The following is a 13,368-nucleotide window of genomic DNA, read 5'->3' as shown; positions in this document are numbered from 1 at the left end:
ATCTTCCCAATCTAGGGATCAAACCCAGTCTCCTGCATTGTAGGTGGATACATACCGTCTGAGCCACCCGGAAAGCCCCATTGTAAGGCTGAGTGTAGACAAATATAAGTTTTTTGTATATATTTGGAAGTAGGTAAATGGATTCCTAGGTGGAAAATTGCTGACAGTGTTTTTAAAATAAACATGTTCAATACAATGAGATGGAATACACTGAATGTTTGTGTCCATTGCACCTCATTGTATATTAACCCAGATAGAGTAGAACATGAGGTTAAAAACAAGAAGTTGAAAGAAGCAAACATCAGCAACGAGCATTTATTGAGCACTTACTTCCCTGGTGGCTCAGACGGTAAAGCGTCTGCCTGCAGTGCAGGAGACCCAGGTTCAATCCCTGGGTTGGGAAGATCCCCTGGAGAAGGAAATGGCAACCCACTCCAGTACTCTTGCCTGGAAAATTCCATGGACTGAGGAGCCTGGTAAGCTACAGTCCCATGGGGTGGCAAAGAGTCAGACACAACTGAACGACTGCACTTTCACTTTCTTTCACTATGCTAGGCACTGCTTCTCATTAACTCCACCGCAACTCTGTACTTCCCTGGTGGTTCAGACAGTAAAGAATCTGCCCATAATGCAGGAGACCCAGGTTTGATCCTTGGGTCGGGAAGATCCTCTGGAGGAGGAAATGGCAACCCACTCCAGTATTCTTGCCTAGAGAATCCCACGGACAGAGGAACTCGGTGGTCTATAGTCCACGGGGTCACGAAGAATCTGACGAAACTGAGCAACTAACATACACGTGTGCTAGGGTACTGCTTCTCATCATCACCACTTTGCAGAATAAGAGGCTAAGATTCAGAGAGGTGAAGGACCAATCTCAAGGTCTCACAATTATAATGGTGGTTCTGGAAATGTTTGATTGCTTCTGAAACTAGTTATATCATCACCACTTTCTACAAGGAAATAGAAACTTTTTTTCCCCTGCTGAGCATCCTCCAAATGCATATTCGAGGAAAGATCCTTGCATTAGTCAGGGTTCTGCAGAGAAATAGAAACTACAGGATGTGTGTATATATATATATAAAAGAGGAGATCTATTATTGGAACTGACTCACTTGGTTACGGAAGCCAAGAAGTCCCACCATCTGCCCTCTATAACTAGAGAACCAGAAAGCCAATGATGTAATTTAGTCTGAGTCTGAAGGCCTGCCAATCAGGGCGCTGCAAATGTGAGTCCATATCTGAGTGTGAAAGCCTGAGCGCAAGGGCAGAAAATGGATGTCTCAGCTCAAGCAGAAGGAGGGAGCCGGTTTGCCCTTTCTCCTTCTTTTTGTTCTATTAGAGCCCCCATGGCTCAGTCGGTAAAGAATCAGCCTGCAATGCAGGAGACTGCCTGCCATTCGATCCCTGGGTCAGGAAGATCCACTGGAGGAGAAAATGGCAACCCACTCCAGTATTCTTGCCTGGGAAATCCCATGGACAGAAAAGCCTGGCGGACTACAGTCCCTGGGGTTGCAAGAGTCCGACATGACTTAGCCACTAAACCACCGCCACAACCCCCAGTGGATTGGAGGATGCTCCCCACATCAAAGAGCCATTTGTATTACTCAGTTTGCCAATTCAAATTCCAATCTCTTCCAGAAACATCCTTAGAGGCACACCCAGAAATAATATTTCACCAGCTATCAGAAAATCACTTAGCCTAGTCAAGCTGACACATAAAATTAACCATCATAATCCCTAAAAAAATTGATGTTCCTGCTTTAACAAAAATACAACAACTTCTATAGGACAGAGAAAAACCTATATGTTCAGGGCTTGCCAATGACATTCCAAATGGAGGACCCCCTTCTCAAAAGCAGCATCTGGGGGCCTCCCTGATGGCTAAGTGGTAAAGAGTCCATCTCTCAGTGCAGGAGACACAGATTCAGTCCCTACTCCAGGAAGATCCCAAATGCTGTGGAGCAACTAAGCCCGTGAGCCACAACTAGCACAGCCAGAAACGAATAAATAAAGTTATTAAAAAAAAAAAGAAGGAAGAGTAAACAAAATACAAAGCAAGCAGAAGGGAGGAAGTGATAAAGATTAAAGCTGAAATAAATAAAAAATAGAAAAGGGACTTCCCTGGCAGTTCAGTGGTTAAGACTCCACAGTTCCAAGGCAGAGGGCATGGGTTTCATCCCTGGTTGGGGAACTAAGATCCTACATGCTGCAACTGAGACCTGGTGCAGCCAAATAAATAGTTTTTTAAAAATCAAGAGAAATGAATGAAACGGAAACTTGATTCTTTGAAAAAGCTAATGCAATGTGACAAACATTTAGCTGGACAGATCAAGAAACAGAAAGCAAAGACTCAAATTATTAAAATCAGGAATGAACAAGGTAATTATAAGGGAAAACCACAAATAACTATATGCCAACAAATGAGACAATTTAGATGAAATGGATAAATTCATGAACAAATTAATAAAACTGATTCAAGAAGAAACAGAAACTTTGAATAGGCCTATGATAAGAGACTGAATTAGTAATAAACAATCTTCCTACAAAGAAAAGACCAGGTCCACATGGCTTCACCAGTGAAGTCTACTGAATATTTAAAGAAAAATGGACACCAATCCTTCACAAATCCTTCCAGAAAATAGAAGAGGATGGAAAAATTCCCAATCCATTATACAAGGCCAGTATTACTTTGATGATTAAATTAGATGCTAACTAAAGAATGTCACTCATCATCTGGCTTTAAAAGGATTAGGTCATTAGCCACTGCACTAGCTGACTTTCTGCCCTGAAAGGACGTCAGGGCAGAGATTAGGGATGAGGCATTCTGCTCCGAGAAATCTGGCAGAACAGGTCTGCAGATAGATAGTTTCAGGAAAGAATTTTATGAACCCAAACTCTTGCATCAAAGCACTAAAATCATTAACTAAGATATCTGTTTCTACTTTAAAATAGTACAATATTTAAATTTAAAAATCAACTGTATTTCTATACACTAGCATAAATCAGAGAAGGCAATGGCAACCCACACCAGTACTCTTGCCTGGCAAATCCCATGGACGGAGGAGCCTGGTGGGCTGCAGTCCGTGGGGTCATTAAGAGTTGGACAAGACTGAGCAACTTCACTTTCACTTTTCACTTTCATGCATTGGAGAAGGAAATGGCAACCCACTCCATGTTCTTGCCTGGAGAATCCCAGGGACTGGGGAGCCTGGTGGGCTGCCATCTCTGGGGTCACACAGAGTTGGACACAACTGAAGTGACTTAGCAGCAGCAGCAATAAACAATCTTGAAAATGGAATTAAGAAAATAATTTTGTTTACAGGAGCATCAGAAAGAGTAAAATACTTAGGAATAACTCTTAACAAAATAGCATGTGACTTTTACACTGAAATTATAAAACATTTGAAAGAAATTAAAGACAATCTAAATAAATAGGCAGACAATCTGCCTATGTTCATGGATCAAAACACTTAATATTGTTTAATAGTGTTTAAATTGAAAAATTTTTTTTCTTGCTGCACCTGAGACATGTGGGATGTTAGTTCTCTGATCAGGGATTGAACACGCCTCCTGCATTGGTAGGTAGAGCCCTAACCACTGAACCGCTGGGGAAGTCCAATATTGTTTTAATACTGAATACTCCCCACATTGATCTGCAGATTCGATGCAATCCTTATAAAAATTTTAGCTTTTTTTTTGCAGATATTGACAAAATGATTTTAAAACTCGTACAGAAATGCAACTGTTGTGTAACAAAGATTTTGGCCTTTATCTCTGGTTCTGGAGGGTGTTTCTGTATCCTGAGAATTACCTGACTGATAGGTGTGTGTGTATTATGAGCTCTATGGGTTATTCCTGAGTTTATGCTAATGAATGAGGTGATCCCAGATGGGGGCTGGTCATCAAAAAGACCAGCTATGTGATTAGAGGGTTAGGGCTTTGAGCCAGCCCAGCACCCAGGGAGAAAAAAAGAGACTGAAGATTGAATCCAACCACATGGCCAATGATTCAGTCAGCAATATTTACACAGTAGTTCAGTCAGTCAAGTCTGACTCTTTGCGACCCCATGGACTGCAGCATACCAGGCTTCCCTGTCCACCACCAACTCTCGGAATATACTCAAACTCATGTCCATCGAGTCAGTGATGCCATCCAACCATCTCACCCTTTGTTGTGCCCTTCTCCTCCTGCCTTCAATCTTTCCCAGCATTAGGATCTTTTCCAATGAGTCATTTCTTCACATCAGGTGGCCAAAGTATTGGAGTTTCAGCTTCAACCTCAGTCGTTCCAATGAATATTCAGGGCTGATTTCCTTTAGGATGGACTGGTTGGATCTCCTTGCAGTCCAAGGGACTCCCAAGAGTCTTCTCCAGCACCACAGTTCAAAAGCATTAATTCTTCGGCGCTCAGCTTTCTTTATAGTCCAACTCTCACATCCGTACATGACTACTGGAAAAACCATAGCTTTAACTAGACGGACCTCTGTTGGCAAAGTAATATCTCTGCTTTTTAATATGCTGTCTAGGCTGGTTTTACACAGTAAAACCCCAGTAAAAACTGGATGCCAGAGCTCATTGGAGGTTTCTGATGATGAACACATAGATATGCTGGAGGATGAAGCACTCTGAACACATGGGGAGAGGGCATGGAAACTCTGCACTCAGGAACACCCCTCCTCCCCACTACATCTTATACTAGACATAAGATGTATCCTTTCGTTTGTACCCCTACAACGCAGCTGTAATCAAAATGTAACTTCCCCTCAATTCTGGGAATCATTTGTTGAACCTAAGAGGTGTCATGGGAACCTCCTGGATTTGTAGCTGGTCTGTCATAAGCATAGGTGACCCACTTGACGCTGGCATCTGAAATAAGGGAAATCTTGTTTGACCCAGTCCTGTGCCCTTAAACCTGGTGAGTCTGATGTAGATGGTTAGTGTCAGAATTACACTGCAGTACTGTGCTCCTGTCAGAACAGCAAGGGACCCGGAAAGCCAAACAATCTTATAAAAGAACAGTTAGTGAACTCGGCCTCTCTTCTATGATGAGAAAAACACACGGAGTTCTGAGTTGCTGCCCAGACATTTTACAGGGTGATAACCCTGCTCACACCCAGAGTCTGAACATCTAGATAAGGACATGAGTTTGGGGTGCTTGCTGCTCAGTTCCCACTTTGCTTTTCCCAGGGCACCTTTTAAAGTAACCACTTAAGAGTTAAGCGGTTAAGTAAAAAATTAGTGATCTCCACCCCAATTACCTTATAAGTAATAAGTGCTTGCTTCCCTGCTCTCTGAGGCTTCCAAGGTGGCTCAGTGGTAAAGAATCTGCCTCCAATTAGGAGACACGGGTTCTATTCCTGGGTCAGGAAGATCCCCTGGAGGAGGACATGGCAGTCCACTCCAGTGTTCTTGCCTGGAGAATCCCATGGACAGAGGAGCCTGGCGGGCTACAGTTCATGGGGTCACAAAGAGTCGGACATGACTGAGCAACTGAGCGCACACCCTGCTCTCTATCTCCAGCTCACGCCTGAGGTGAGACTGAGGGCTGCCCTTCCCCCACTCATTATAAACCACCCCAACCCCCATCTGGGATCTATAAGTAAAAATTCTTGTAACTTACTTCCTTTGTGTGGGCATATTGAAACTTTGCCTTCAATCAAAATCACCCCATGGGTTTCACTTCCCCAAAGTGGGAACTCAGATGCTGAGGGAACTACCTTGGTACCCCACGTGGTGTTCTGCGTCCCGTTATTCAGCAGGTCATAATCTGCATATTCTTAATTCAATACACCATCTCCTCAGCACACGTTCCAATTTCAAAACAGCTACTCTGCTCTTCAAAGCCTTAATTTCTCCGTCCATGAAATGGGGATGACAGTTCCTGCCTGAAAGGGCCCATTGGAGGATTCAGGGAGAAGGGGAGTATAACGTGCTTATTAAATGTCTGTCCACCAGATCTCTTTGCCCTGCCCAGACATTCTTCCTCAGCTGCTGGCGTCCTCCAGTTGCCTACTGAACATCTACAGGAAGTTCCAAGGACACAAACCCAACCTGTCCAAACGGAGCTCAGTCCCTCCCTCAGCCCCTACCCCAAGCTGCAGCTCCTCTTCCTGGGTCAAGGCTTCTCCATCCCCCCAGTGCTCACACCAGGCACTTGAGGTCCCCTTATTCAGCCCTCACCATAGCCAATTACCTGCCAAGTCCTAATGGTCCCACTTCCTAGAATGCTCTTGGATCTACTTACTGTCCCCTCACCACCATGTTGCCTTCAATCAGAAACCAAGAGCTGTCAGCTCTACCCAAGTCTCCGGATGTGTCTCTTTCTCTAGTTGTCTATGCCCTCCTGATCTGGCTGCCTCCTTCTCAACAGCATCCCTACCCCTTCCTTGCTCCTGCTGTCACCTCCTTGCAGTAAGAGTCTTCTTCACTTGCGTGCATGCCATTTCTCCTGCTAATCTACCAGAAAATGCAAATGCCTTCTAACCTTCAAGATTCAGCTTACCATGAGGCACCACCTCCAGGAAGCCTCTGTTATTCCACCTCTAACCCTTGCTCAAAGTTAGGGGCTGCTCCTCTCTGCTCCCACGTCATTCTGTGCTTCCCATGAATATTTGCTGAGTGCATCGCCAGGCCTTGTGCTGAGCACTTCGTATGCATTATTTTATATCCTCTTCACTCTTGATGTCATATCTGTACTTGGTCATGATTAAGGCTGGTGCTATGGTTTTGCTTGTCTTACAGATGAAAAAAATGTACTTAACTGCTCGAGGTTACATGGTACGTAAGAGGAACTTTCAGATGCAAAACCCAGTTCTGTCTGAATCTCTGAAATCTGCTGTATCACATGTATAATTTGTAACCTAACTTCCTTCCTCAGTCCACCGGATAAGCTGTCTCATTTTGTAAAAAACCATTGAACTTTATAATTTTTTTACTTAAAAATTGTTTTGGCCATACCACTTGGTATGTGGGATCTTAGTTCCCTGATCAGGGACTGAACTCATGACGTCCTGCGTTGGCAGCACAGTCTTAACCACTGGATCACCAGGAAGTCCCTGAACTGTCTTATTTTTTACCTTACTGCTCTCACATCACCCTCCTCTGCAAAAGCCTTTCTCACTTCTCTCCTTTGGCCAGCTGACTTAGCTCTTACTGCTTGTCTGTTTCCATGGGCAGCCCCAGGGAAATTTCCTGTTAAAACCCAGTTTCAGCTTCTCTTAAAAACAATCCAGAGATGGTCAACACAGCTTCTGAATCTCAGCATGGCAGCAAGGACCAGGGTCAAGTAGCATCTCCCCTTTCACCCCGCAGCTTTGGGATGGTTCATGTTCTAATTCCTCCAAGATCTCACCCCTCTCTGATGGCAGCCCCTTCCACTGCCAACGTTCGGTGTGTTTTCTGCCTGGAGCCCTCACCCCTCTCAACTCTCCTGACTTTCTCTTGCCTTCCGACTGCAGACCTTAGAAAGGAAAAGATGGTGTCGTCTCTTTCTTTTTTCATCTGGCCCCATCTGATATAACCAACATGTTATAAAATGTGACAGAACCGAAAGAATTCTTTGCCAAAGCAAAGCTTTAGTCTGCTGCAGCTGTTTGTCACTTGTCATTGAACACACTAGGTGGTCACTCAGCAGCATCGTTCTTTTTGCCTGCTGCCGCTGCTGCTGCTACGTCGCTTCAGTCGTGTCTGACTCTGTGTGACCCCATAGATGGCAGCCCACCAGGCTCCCCAGTCCCTGGGATTCTCCAGGCAAGAACACTGGAGTGGATTGCCATTTCCTTCGCCAGTGCATGAAAGTGAAACGTGAAAGTGAAGTCGTTCAGTCATGTGCGACTCTTCGCGACCCCATGGGCTGCAGCCTACCAGGCTCCTCCATCCATGGGATTTTCTAGGCAAGAGTACTGGAGTGGGATGCCATCACCTTCTCCGTTCTTTTTGTCTGATGGTGGTCAAATAGGAAAAAGCCCTTTAGCAATTATAGATTACTGGTCATATAACTCCCTCAACTGTGACAGGACTGCCCCGTGGCTTCTGTGGAGAAGACAGTTAACTCAGCTGCCCTGAGATTGAGTGAAGCTATAGTGAAGCTGCTCAGTCATGTCCGACTCTTTGCAACCCCATGGACTGTAACCTGCCAGGCTCCTCAATCCATGGGATTTTCTAGGCATAAGTACTGGAGTGGGTTGCCATTTCCTTCTCTAGGGGAATCTTCCTGACCCAGGGATTGAACCCAGGTCTCCCACATTGCAGGCAGATGCTTTACCATCTGAGCCACCAGGGAATCCTGAGATCGAACATCCTTAGAAAGTCCTGCTCACAAGGCTGGCCCTTGGTTGGTGCCTGGGAACTTGGATTTGGGGAGTTTCCCTGGTGACTCAGATGGTAAAGAATCTGCTTGCAATGCAGAAGACCCGGGTTTGATCCCTGAGTCAGGAAGATCCTCCCGCAGGAGGAAATGGCAACCCACTCCAGTATGCTTGCCTGGAGAATTGTATGGACAGAGGAGCCTGGAGGGCTACAGTCAAAAAGAGTCGGACATGACTGAACAACTCTTTCCCTATTTCCAGAACTGATAAGAGTGGCTCACTCTTCCTAAGTTATTTGTACAACAATGTTGTTGTTGTTCAGTCGCTCAGTTGTGTCCTACTCTTTGTGACCCCATGGACTGCAGCACGCCAGCCTTCCTTGTCCTTCACTGACTCCTAGGGTTTGCTCAAACTCATGTCCTTTGAGTCAATGATGCCATCCAACCATCTTGTCCTCTGTTGTCCCCTTCTCCTCCTGCCTTCAATCTTTCCCAGCATCAGGGTCTTTTCCAATGAGTCGGCTCTTTGCATCGGGTGGCCAAAGTATTGGAGCTTCAGGTTCATCATCAGTATTTCCAATGAGTATTCAAGAGTTGATTTCCTTTAGGGTTGACTGGTTTGATCTTGCAGTCCAAGGGGCTCTCAAGAGTCTTCTACAGCATCACAGTTTGAAAGCATCAATTCTTCAGTGCTAAGCCTTCTTTATGGTCCAGTTCTCACATCTGTACATGACTACTGGACCTCTGACTATATGGATCTTTGTTGGCAAAGTAACGTCTCCGCTTTTTAATATGCTGTCTAGGTTTGTCATAACTTTCCTTCCAAGGAACAAACTTCTTTTAATTTCATTGCTGCAATCACCATCTGCAGTGATTTTGGAGCCCAAGAAAATAAAGTCTGTCACTATTTCCATTTTCTCCCCCCATCTATTTGCCATGAAAAGATGGGACTGGATGCCATGATCTTAATTTATGCTGTTCATGCAAACCATGTAGTTTATGCTGAATACCTGTTTTCTTTCTGGAAGTTGAATTTTGGCACATGCTAAACAAAGAGTGCTTACATAATCAGCACTCACGAAAAACTCTAGGTACTGCGTCTCTAACAAGCCTCCCCTGCAGACAGCAGTTTCACACTTCCATGGTCACAGCTTGTTGCTGGGGGAAGTTAGTGTGTTTTCTGTGACTTCCCTAGGAGAGGAACCTTGGATGCCTGTGCCTTGTTCTGGTGGGACTTCATCCCATGTGCTTTTTCTCTGTGTTGACTTTAGCTTTGTATCCTTTAGCTGTGATAAACTGTAGCCATGAACAGGACTATATACCAAGTCCCGTAGGTTCTCCCACTGAGTCCGTGAAGCTGAGGGTGGTCTCGGGGACACCCGACACAGGTTTTCTCTGCTTGTCTGGACCCCACTTCCCTGAAGCCTTCTTCCCTGGTTCCCACAATGGGGAGGATCATCCTCTAGGTTCAGTGAAGCTGTATGAGCAGACTTTGGAAACGGGGCCTTGGATCAAATCCTGCCTCGGCTGGCATGGTACAGGCCCTGGTACATGGCCCCTCTTGTAAATATTGGTCAGTACCCATGGCTGGTACTTAATCATGGCTGGTTCAACCTCCCTAAGAGCACAGGCTTTGCAGGCAGACCTGGGTTTGAATCCCTGCTCTTAATTCTCTTAACTTTCTGTGATCTTGTTTCTTCATCTGTAAAATGGGTGGAATTGGGTTTAATTTGATGGAATCATGCAAAGTACTGCCCATAGTGCCTGGCACACAGTCACTGCACAGTAAATGGGAACTTTTATCATTGTTTTGGTTGTCGGTGTTGAAAGTCCTCTCCCCAAATAGACAGAAAGCATCTCACTGTTTTTTGTTACTTTCTCAGGTTCCAGCATTCTCTTACACAAACTAGGTGCTTGAAACTCTGTTGAAAGGATAATATTTTACTCTGTAGCGAAAAGCATGAGTTTGTTGCAAAATAAAAACCAAGGAAGTCATTATCATTTAAAAAATCACATTTGAGTGATTATGTGCGGTGCGCTGTCCTAAACAGTTTGCATAGACAATTTATTCCATTTACTCTTTACAACAACCGTGTGACTGTGGTGCTAATATCTTTATCACCTTTATTGTTTTGGCCGTTGCACTAGGCATTAGAAGAAAGCCAATAGGAAGGCCAGCCACTCATACTCTTGTGGGCTTTCACATCTACCGGGAGTTCTAAAGGAACGTACTGAATTACTGTGTAGGTGTGATTTTGTTCGTTTTTTGGCCACACCGTGGCATGTGGGATCCTGGTTCCTCGACCAGGGATCAAAACCGCACCCCCCACCCCTGCATTGAAAGCACAGTCTCAACCACTGGACCACCAGGGAAGCCCCTATCATCACTGTTTTGAAGATGAGGAAATGAAGCTTAGCACAACTGTGGACTCATGCAAATTAGTGGCAGAGCTGGAATTCAAAACCAGGCATATTATTAATAATCTACTCAGGCTGCTGTAACGAAATACCACAGACTGGGTGTCTTAAGCAACAGAAGTTAATTTTCTCACGGTCTGGAGGCTGGAAGCCCAAGATCAAGGTTGCCATCAGGGCCAGTTTCAGTAGGTTTATAGACAGTGGGCGTCTCCCTGGCTTTCTGTCGGGGCCTTTCCCTGGGCATGACTGTGAAAAGACTGAGCAAGGGAGCTCTCTGGTGTCTTTTCTTGTAAGAACACTCATCCTGTCAGATCAGGGCTTCACCTTTACAACCTCATCTATCCTTAATTACTTCCCTAGAGGCACCATCTCCAAATACAGCCACAGGGCAAGTAGGGCTTCAACATACAGCTTTTGGGGAGCCACGTTCTGTCCATAACACCAGGTTCATCTGACACCAGGGCAAACGGTCACAAATTACTCAACCCCTTGGCTTGTTCTATCATTATATTAGGAGCCATGTGGGGCTGGGTGGTAGGTGCTTGATTTCCTTCCCTCGGTCAGAAACGTTAACCCAAGTAGGACTGCTAAGCTTTCAGAGGTCTAGAAGGATCCCTCTAGAGGGCTTTGTCAGGGAACACTTGAACGGGCTTCTGGATTGAGAAGTTTGGCTATACTTGGAGTTTAGACTAAAAGGGAAAGAATTTGGAAGAGAGGGGAAACCATGTCTCAGAAATAAAGTCTTTTCTTTTTTAAAAAATTGCTTGCCTGGCTGCACCCAGGTCTTAGTTGCAGCATGCAGAATATTTGGTTGTGCTATGCAAACTTGTGGTTTCGGCATGCGGGATGGTTTCCTAACTGGAAACCGAGCTCGGGCCGCCTGCATTGGAGGCACAGAGTCTTGGCCCCTGGACCACCAAGGAAATCCCAGAAATATTCTTTTCTATCTATTCCCCTGATCAGAAATGGTTTGCTGGGAGGCCTTTCTAGCCAATGGCAATAGGTAAGGGGAAGTTTCTTTGAAGTGCTGCCAAAAATATCATTCGAAGCAAATTCGTTGATCTGATTTCTTTTTGTGGTCGGATAGTTTCAGTCTTGATCTTTGTTCTGAGGAAGGACGGAAAATTGTCTACAGGCATATTTCGAATATTCCTTTCATTTCCTTCTTAGCAGAAGCACCCAATCTAATCAGGACTTTGCTTGCTTTGTAATTATTTACTTAAAGGACTTCCTGTGTATGTTCAGACAAGTAACCCATTCTTCTTGTAAATTATGGGGGCTTGGAGATTGTACTGATATTCCTAAATACCATTAAGCCAGACAGCTGCTGTGGTTCATTTGCCTTTAGAAAGATCCATAAATCCTGAAACGTTAACTGAGTATAACTGGATTCACAAGATATAAATTCTTAAGACAGTGATGAGGGAAGATGCAAAAGAATGCGTTTTTCTTAAAAAAATATTTTTTAAAAATTTATTTATTTGGCTGTGCCAAATAGTACCCTGCAGGATCTTTAGTTGCAGCATATGGGATCAGTTCCCCGACTGGGGCTTGATCCCGTGACTCCTGCCTTGGGAGTGCAGAGTCTTAGCCACTGGACCACTAGGAAACGCCTAGGAGCTGCAGTTTTAAGCTCTAGGAGTAATATTTAAACCTTGGTTCAGAACCCTGAATTTTTTTCATTTATAAACAAGCAGTTCTAAGAGTTTGAATGCTGTTTCTCAGAATTTTCTATTTTAATCTTCCTTGATCCAGAGACTTAAAAAAAATTTTTTTTTCTTCTGGAAATGAATCAAGAACTTTAAACTGAATTTCCAAAGATCGAAAAGGGGAAAGAAGCTGCTTCGGGTGACAGGAGAGCAACTGTCCAGGAATAGATTAAAAACGCTCTGCTCCACCAAGGTGGAACTGAAAATGTGCTTGGTGTTTCATACCAGACTAATTCTTGGTAAAATTATCTATATTTCACGTAGATAAAATACATTTATTTAAGTGTGGACCAAAGAGACCCTTAGGCAGTTTGCATGGTTCCAAAATGGAATTCCCTGAAAGACATACTAACAAGACTATTTGTGAAGGTCATGCCTTGGGAAGGAAGATGTGGTTCTAGAGCAGAGGGTAGTAAACCCCTTTCCAATCTAACCCACTGCCTGCTTAGTAAATAATATGCTGTAAGGGCTTCCCAGGTGGCGCTGGTGGTTAAGAACCCGCCTGCCAATACAGGAGATGTAAGAGACGTGGGTTCGATCCCTGGGTCGGGAAGATCCTCTGGAGGAGGGCATGGCAACCCACTTCACTATTCTTGCCTGGAGAATCCCCATGGACAGAGGAGCCTGGCGGGCTACAGCCCATAGGGTCGCAAAGAGTCGGACACGCCTGAAGTAGCTTAGTACGCGTGTAGCATGCACATGCCAGAAGGGCAGAGTCGAGTAGCTGCAACAGAGGAGGCGGCCCACAAAATCGAAAATATTTACTACTGGTCTTTTCAGGAAAAAGTCCCGTCCTCTCAAGGACCTCAAGTTGGCCCTGTTTCCATCTCTTCATCCACCAGCCTAGCTGGGGCACATGGTATATCAAGTACCCCATGAAGAGCCAACCACTCAAACCCTGGCTAGGCTGTGCTTCCGCTGACACGACAAACTCTGC

The 13,368-nt window shown here is 44.8% G+C and overlaps 1 non-coding gene across 1 annotated transcript; it reads left to right on the top strand.

Moving 5' to 3' along the window:
• Positions 1 to 331: 331 nt before the first annotated feature.
• TRNAC-GCA (transfer RNA cysteine (anticodon GCA)) lies at positions 332 to 403 on the top strand. The gene has a single exon. It is a non-coding gene; the product is annotated as a tRNA-Cys (tRNA).
• Positions 404 to 13,368: the final 12,965 nt, after the last annotated feature.

This window comes from Budorcas taxicolor, chromosome 17 (genome assembly GCF_023091745.1).
Source record: "Budorcas taxicolor isolate Tak-1 chromosome 17, Takin1.1, whole genome shotgun sequence".
Classification (NCBI taxonomy): Eukaryota; Metazoa; Chordata; class Mammalia; order Artiodactyla; family Bovidae; genus Budorcas; species Budorcas taxicolor.
The sequence above is the reverse complement of the archived record's forward strand: the minus strand, read 5'-3'. Positions and strand labels throughout refer to the sequence as shown.